Below are 8,730 nucleotides of genomic sequence, written 5' to 3'. Positions count from 1 at the left end.
CCCCTGGCAGGGGTTGGAGCTGGACGAGCTTTAAGGTCCCTTCCAGCCCAAACCATTCCAGGATTCTACAACTAGGGAAGATGAGCTGCCATCACATCCCGCTTTTGCACCCATTCAGTTTTCCTCCCCTGGTGTTGCCCAGGCCTGCTCCTCCTCTGCCCCCATAGTGGGTTAAAACAGCCGCTGAGCAACCTTAGAAGTCATCTGCCTAAAAATTAAGAGCAGCTTTGCTAAAGCCGCAGCAATTCCCCAAATCCTACAAATCTCCTTGTCCACGGGTACAGGGACAATACCAATAAACACATGCATAGCCTGGGATTTGTTGCTGTAGCTCTTGCTGCCAAGACTACAAGACTGAGGTTTATTCCTCTCTTTGGTCTCTGCACACCAGCACAGGGGTTGTAGCTGGCAATTCCTTGAGTGTTCCAAATGGACCCAACAGCTTCCTAGGAAAAGGACCCTGACAAGCAACAAGAACAGATTAAAAATAGATAAAGAGCTTCTCAGAAGAGAAGAGATTTAAGAGCTGAGTCCACCTCCAGCAAGAACAATTGAACTGCATCTTGCAGCTCCGGTTGAGAGGCTGCTTCCAGGAATAGGGGCTTTCATTCCCCTCCAACCATGTCCAAGTTATGAATTCATCAAGATGGTAACAGCCGAGATGAGATCAGATCCCAGAAGTTGCCATCTCCAAGATGCCCACAGCTTGCAAAAGTGGAGACAAAGCAGTTGCAGAGATGTCTGTCCTTGATAGAGAAGCTGGAATACGGGCCAGGCCATACAAATGATCACATCAAACCTTTCTTACTCTCTCCTGAATTCTCCCAACACTTTTCTACAGAGAACCTGCCTATTTTGCCAAAAAATTTGCCCTAGCAGTTTGATGTACCCCAAAACCAGCCCATTTTAACTGAATCTGTTCCTTCAGGTGGCTCAACACCAATGGGGTAAGGTCAGCCTTGCCTTAAACCCAGCCTGGGATCACTTGGGTTAAGCACAGCTTAATCAGGTGCCAAACACAACAAAACCCATTGGGCTGCTCCCAAAACACTGAGTTGGGCTTTCACAGTGTGATCCCAGTGCCATTCCCAGCAGGCAACAACAGCAGGAACGTGCCACCTCCAGCATCCCACACCCTCAGTGCTCCTCAGTCCTTTCCCCCCCAACATTCCCTGTGTCCACAGACATTGTGCACTTCTTTGGCTGTTGCCTAAAGCTTTGTGCTCCAAAAGTGTTTCCTCCTTGCTCTTGGCACTAAATAGTAAGTAACTGGGGTAGGCAACATGCAGACAGCAGCACACATGGCTCTGGACACCAGGCATAAGGAGCTGCAGAGCATCAGGAGCAGAAATGTCCCTCCCAGGATGCTCAGAAGCTATTGAGCACTGCTTTGTACCTTCAGCTAAATAGTGGTGAATGTTGGCATGAGCCACATACCTTTGTCCTTCATGAATTCATTTAATGCACCAGACCCTTCTGCCTTCAGAGCATCACCTCAGTTCCCTTCTGCCTTCCAAGGGGTGATTTTGAGAAGACAAAAGAAAACCAAAACCTAATTTCATTTCCAGTAGCAAAAGTCCCTTTGGTTTTCCTCCTCAAGACAGTCCTGCCCTGCAGCGGCTCCTCACTTTTCCACAACAGTAATTCAAGTGTTAACTCCTCTCTCCCCATCAGCTGCTGTCAAGAATTATTCCTCTTTCCTTCTATTATTGCATTTGGACCTGTAACAGAAGAGTTTTCCTACTCAAACCATTGCCCACCTCTCATTCAGTTTGGCCACCACACTTCTGGCTGGGCTCGCATCATCTCAACTCAATCTGGGCCATCAGCACAAACTGCATTTGGGGAGGAGTTAAAAGAAGGGAACAACCACAGCTGAAACAGATCAACCACTTTGTTTTGGGGGCAGCAAAGACACAGTTTAGCTCATGCTAAAACACTTTGGTTTTCTTTATGATTTATCCACTTAAGGCTCAGGTGGAGAGAAAGGCTTGTACCTTTTGCTGTGAGGTACCCATGACTACAAGACCACTCTAAATGGCTCCATCCCTGTTGTCTTCACATAAATCCACCTGAAGCTCTGGTCTTCCTTGAGCCCCAGCATCTCTTTTGAGGATGCTAAGCCTCAATTTCAGGACAGCATCCTTCCCACACACATCCCAAGGTCTCCCGTTGCCTCCAAACGAAGGATGTCCACAGCAAACATCCCTTCCCTAACAGCCTGGCATTACAAACCCCACTTTATCTCCTGGAAGATTGTTTCTCAGCAGCTTCTGTACTTCTACCATGAAAGAACGATGAGAAAGCCCAACCAGGAAAGCAAGCTGGAGCTGAAATACACGTGGGCAATGGATCTGCTGTGGCAGAAGGGCTTTATAGAGTTATTTTTAGGGTAGAACAATACCAGCCAATTAAACCACACACAAAAAAAGAGCCATTAAAACAAGAGTCAGTGGTTTGCATACAAAAAGGCTCTGAGAAAACTTATTCCTCAGCTTAAAGCATCTCTTGCTGCTTTTATTTGCACAACCCACCTCTCTCCAGCCCCTGGGGTTAGGAGGCTGAAGTTTAGTATGGAAATAGCCTCCTGCAAGGAAGCATCTCACCCTCTCTAGAGTCCTCCAGCAAAAGCCAATCTGAGCCTCTCTTAATACTGGATCCTTGCAAAGAGGATGAGTTAAGATGTTCTGGGAATCAAGAATAGCTTCGTTAGCTACTGCTTGCTTTAGGGCCCAGCTCACTAACTCATTGACAGGCAGGGCAAGGTAGCAAAGGGGGTGTTCCTGGAGGAGAGGATCATTTGTAGCCACGAACATCACAAGGTAGCAGTGATGCTGTCTTCTCTTTCACCGGGCAAGCAATAACTGGAGATGCCAGAGGTGTTTGTAAAACCAGTTCCTCTGCAACCATCATCTGGATCGAGCTGGCCAGGGCTCACCAGCCTTGGCATGAAGGATTAACAAACTTCACAAGCCCGCTGTTCAATTTACCCTCACAGGGAAGAACTTCTTCCTTATGTCCAACCCAAATCTTCCCTGATTTCAAGGGCAACAAGACAGAGGTGGAACAAGCCCAAACCTATCAGTTCTGGGGGAGAAAGAGCAGGAAACACATCTCCCCCAGGGTGGAAACACATCCCCAAGCCAGGTCTGCTCTGGGGTGCTTTGCTTTAACACTGGCCACCCCTTGCAAGGCCAGGAGCATCACTAAGACCTGCACCAGGCTTCGATGATTTTGGGCTGAAGATGTGTCAAAAAGCAGCAGGAGGCTCTGAAATAGAAGGGAGAAGTCGGAGCAAGTTGCCAAAGAGAAGCACGAGCTGCATGGAAGAGCCCAGTGTTCAGGGCAGTGCGAACACCAGCTCCACTTCTCTTTCCACTGGGAATTGCTCTTTCTATTCAGGGCAAAAGCCCCAGGAGAAGGCTGGCAGGTCCCTGCATGCTTGGGCGTCTGCAAACCAGCACCAGCTCCACCATCTTCACCCCTTCAACCTGCACAGAGGTCAGTTTTGATCCCATGAGCCTTTATTTCCCATCCCAGCTCATGAAGCAGCATCAACAGAGAGAGACAAGGGGGAACCTCTCCTGGTCCTTTGGACTCCTCTCAGCAGCTCATCAGTAAGAGCTAAAGCTGCCATTCCCACACCACATTGCCCTGGACATGGCTGGCCCAGGCTCATCCCCATCCTAACATCCCAACTGCTGTTGGGCAGTTAACACAAAGCAGGACCTTTGGGGCAGGGCAGGCAGCAGCTACCCCTGAGTTTGGGCTAAATCCTGCCCAAATCCAAAGCCCTGCAGCCCCCAAACTGCTGCTCTGGCAGCTCTGATGTTCAAAGCAGAGACCTTTTGCCTGGGGCAGGGGAAAAGGCTTTTGAACATCCACAAAGGCTTCTGAAGAGCATGAAGATGAGTTATTCACCCACACATCCAAAGCAGTTGCTTTGCTTGAACGTGCCATGTCTAAAGTAATAAAGCTAAGCCTAAGTTTGAGCCTTTTTCCACTCAATATGGGGCATAAAGCAAGCAAATGAGGGGATGGAGAGGGATGAACACTCTGGGCCAAGTGTTGCTGGTGAGAACCTGTGTTTAAACAGCAAAAGTAACACAAGGTGGGTTAAATCAGCATGGAATTGCCCCCAGCCAGGAGAGGACATCTCAGCCTCACAGCCAGGGGCTAAATCAAACTCATCACTGCAAGTTTGGGATGGTTCCTTCAGGAACCCACCATCAGTCCCTCCTGGATCAGCACTTTCCTTGCCCTGATTATCCTGGTGTCACGTATTGCACAGCAACAAACCCTGTGGTTCGTTTTGCTGCTGTGGGGTTTGCCCATCACTACCTACAGCCTCAGGGTTCCACAGCACTGCAGAGCTGCAAGAAACCCCCCAGTTCGTCCTCCCTCTTCTCTTGCTTCTACAGCCTAGAGCTGCTGAGGTCACACAAGGTCCCAGTTGCAAGAGGGAGGCTGCAATGCAACACTTTCAGGGTCTTTGTAGTTGACATATGGGCTTAAAGTCATACTTGAGGGCTCCTTTGGTCTAGGAAACTGCAGAAGTCCACACCACCATGCAGCAAACACTCAGCACCCCCTTATTCTCCAGCTTAAGAGTTACACTGGTGATTGCCAGCACATAAAACAGCTTTTGATGGGGCAGGAGATCACTTACAGAGCACACAATGAACCTAAGCATCACAGACTGGTTTGGGTTGAAAGGGACCTTAAAGCTCATCCAGTTCCAACCCCTGCCATGGGCAGGGACACCTTCCACTGGAGCAGCTTGCTCCAAGCCCCTGTGTCCAACCTGGCCTTGAACACTGCCAGGGATGGGGCAGCCACAGCTTCTAGGGGCAACTTGTGTCCCACCACTTATGGAACATTCACCTTCTGCAAGGTCAGGAAGCTGCCCTAAAGGACTTGGCAAAGATTTCACCCCACCTCGGCAATGTCCTACACAAAGGATCCTCAACACCAGGCACCCCTTGCATGGTGCAGGCTTCCTCCCTGGGGAAATAAACCCATCTCCCACTGCTCCAAACTAGGAGACATCATCCCCCTCCTGCTAAAGAGTATCAGCTTTCCACTTACCAAAGCCATTACAGCTCAGAGCCACAGCACCTCCATCCACCCTGCTTGGGAGTCCTCAAACCACAAGGTCCCACAGCACAAAGGTACCTAGGGAGGGAAGAGCACGTTTAACTACCTAACCACTCCAAGCCGGGAAACACCAGCCAGCTGTAAACACAACCCCCAAAGCAGAGCTCTAGCTCTGCTCAATAGAAACCCAAGGCATTCACACGTGGGAAGATGGGGAGCAGAAGCTCTTTCTTGTGAGGGTGCTGGCCCAGGGTGCCCAGAGAAGCTGTGGCTGCCCCATCCCTGGCAGTGTTCAAGGCCAGGTTGGACACAGGGGCTTGGAGCAAGCTGCTCCAGTGGAAGGGGTCCCTGCCTGTGGCAGGGGTTGGGACTGGATGAGCTTTAAGGTCCCTTCCCACCCAAACCATTCCATGATATGACATGATATTGTCCTGAACCTGATCCTGGTGTTGCCCACATCCAGTTTATTCAATGGGGAGAGGGGTCCAAGCCAGGGTGGATGAAGGACTCGAACCCATAAAAGCTGGAAAACCGCCATCTCTCCTGGCTCCCTGAAGGACAAGGCCAGTTTTGCCTCCCAACAGCCACACTTTGCACGCACTCAACATCACACCAGCTCAGGGGACCCTGCTGGGAAACCTCTAGCGTGAGAGGCTCCTGTCCTTCTGGAAAACACGACAGGAAAAGGCAAGGTTCCTTGCAGCTGCCCATCACAAAGCCTTTCTGTGTGCTCTGACAGGGCTGATGATATACATGAAGGTATACAAGTGTCCTAAGGGAAAGGGAGGAGGGTCCTGTTGGAACAGAGCAAAGCATTGGCGCCCAGAATAGCTTTGGCATCTTCACAGGGACCCACAACATTCATTACTTGTTAAAAGCTTGCAATGATCTGGTTTTGCTGAGCAAGAAATACGTGTTCTCCCTCCCGCAGGGCTCCCTCCTGGCATTGATTCACTCACTCTCTTCCTTTGGATGGAATCTCTTCCAAAAGAAAGGAAACGAATCCTTTGGGTGAAATCCCCCCCAAACTACCCAACACTCAGCACCTGAACGTGCTGATCCCACACATGCCCCTTCCAGATCCTGCTTTGGTCGAGCCATTATCCTGCATTTCCATTCCTTGCATGGCAGCAGCACAGGGAAAAGAAGAGCTGGTTCTTTTCAACAGGAGCATGCAAAGGCATCACCCCCTTTATCCTAATGGGGAAACTGAGGCAGGAGGCAGGGACATGCACACCCTCAGCCCTGCAGTGCTCTTGGGGTGCTGGTACCACCTTTGGGGATGGAGGGAGTGGGAAAGTGTTTGCTGGGGGGGGATGAAGGGGCCACAAGCATCGTCCCCTCCTTTGGGGTTCACCCTTGGCCAAAGCTACAGCAATGCCCCTGAGCAGCCTGGCGAGGGGGGGGAATTGGGAATGCCGACCCCAGGGAGCCTGCCCTGCTCGCCCCTTCCTCCTACTGCATTTTTATACAATGCTGCCATCGAGTGGTCCAGGAGCATCCGGATGCGGGAGGAGCGCTCGGCCACCGGCCTGGACCCCTCTATGGTCACCCAGGAAGGGGCTGGTTGGGATCCGTTCATCCCCTCCTTTGTCCATCCTCAGGTTGAAAAGCTCCATGTCCTTCAACTACTGACCTGGTGCTGGGGACCGAAGGTTTCCAGTCCTTCAGGCTTCCCTAAGTCTTGATCCTGCACAAGAGCTGAGCATCCTCCATCCACGACACCCAGTGATTCAAACCCGGATTTCTCCTGGTTTTCGGGAAGCTGCAGCTTTCCGCATGAGCGGTTCCTCCAGCTCACTGCTCCTCTTCCATCCATTTGGGACGCTGCATCCCAAGAACACCATTTAAGAGCATCCAGAGGGCCACGCTCAGCTTTCCCGGGTGGTTTTCCTCGCCATCACACCGGTGCATCCTGAGGGAAAACCAGCTCTCCTGGCAGGCAGCAGCAGAGCTGTTATTGCCCACACTTGGCAACAACACGGCACTGGAGGAGTAAGTTAAAATCACCCCTGTCTGGTGGCTATTATAAACCTGGGCTGTGGGAGGGTGCGAATCCCTCTTTGTAGTTTAATCAGATTCCAATGACTTACTCTTGGGAGAAAAGGCTCTTGAGAGGAGAAGGGGCACTAAAAGGAAACGTCCTGTTGGGAAGCTGCTCCCCCCGGTGCGGGAAAACCTTTCCCTTTTCCACATAGTCCCACATTTGCTTTGTTCATCGGGGATGCAAAGCACTCACCGACCACAGCATAAAGCCGTTTGGAGGATCCCCTGGCTGTGGTATCCGTGATATATGAATGTACTACATCAAATGTGTGAGCTTTACAATTACCAGCGTGTTCCAAGCCTCTGAGAGGGGGTTCGGCCCCAGCAGCCCCCCCTCAAAAGGCGCAAAGCACGGGAAGAATCGGAAGGCGAAGAGGCCGGGGAGGGGATGAAGAGGGATCGGGGGAACCGGGGGGCTCCTGCCCCGGCCGGGGCCGCAGCTCCAGGGCCCGCAGTGCCCAGGGCAGGAGCGGGGCCGGGGGAGCGGGGCCGGGGGAGGGCTCTCGGGGCCGGCTCTGCCCACCCGCTCCTTGGCACCGCCCGCGTCGCTTATAAAAGCCCCGATCGTGCCTCGCCCGCCGCAGCCGGCTCCGCGCCACCGGCTGCACCCCGAGCCGCGAACCGGGCCCGAACCGGCGCCACCCCGAGCCGGGAGGGACCCATCCTGCTGCGGTCCTGAACCGGGAGGAACCTGCATCCCGCATCTTGAACCGGGAGAGACCTGCATCCCGAGCTGGTGGCACCCCGAACCAGAGGGACCTGCACCCTGCTCTGGTCCTGAGCCGTGAAGGACCTGCATCCTGCTCCCCGCATCCCGGTTTGGTCCTGAACTAGGAACGATCTACATTCTGCTGTGGTCCCAAACCCAGGAGGGACCTGCAGCCTGCAGCCTGCAGCCTGCTCTGGTCCTGAACTCGGGGAGGACTCATATCCCAAACCAGCTGTGCCCAAACTGGCAGAGACCTGCATCTTGCTTTGGACCCTAACTGGGAAGGACACGCATCCTGCTCCGATCCTAAACTGGAAAGACCCACATCCCAAACCAGTCCTTAACCGGGAGGGACCTGCGCCCCAAACCTGTGGACTGCCTTGATATGGCCAGACCTCCTGCTCCAGCTGCACCCAGAGGTAGCAGGGACCGGCACCCCAAGCCAGCCATGCACCCCAAACCGACTGCACCCTGAACCAGAAGGGTCCTACACCCCAAAGTGGCTACACCCTGAACCAGGAGACACCAATGCCCTAAAACAACTGTGCACCCCACAACAGTCATCCCCTGAACTGGAGGCACCCATGTCCTGAACCAGAATGGCTGCACTCTAAACCAGGAGGGACCTGCACCCCAAACCGGCTGTGTGGTCCCCAAACTTGTTGTACCCTGATCCTGCTGCACCCTAAACCAGGAGGGACCTGCACCCGGCTGCATCTGTGCACTCTGATCCTTCTGCACCCTAAACCAGGAGGGACCTGCACCCAACTGCATCTGTGCACCCTGATCCTTCTTCACCCCAAACAAGGAGGGACCTGCACCCAACTGCATCTGTGCACCCTGGTCCTGCTGCACTCCAAACCAGGAGGGACCTGCAC

Source organism: Psittacula echo (genome assembly GCF_963264785.1).
Source record: "Psittacula echo genome assembly, chromosome: 25".
NCBI classification, from domain to species: domain Eukaryota; kingdom Metazoa; phylum Chordata; class Aves; order Psittaciformes; family Psittacidae; genus Psittacula; species Psittacula echo.
Note: the sequence above shows the minus strand (reverse complement) of the source record.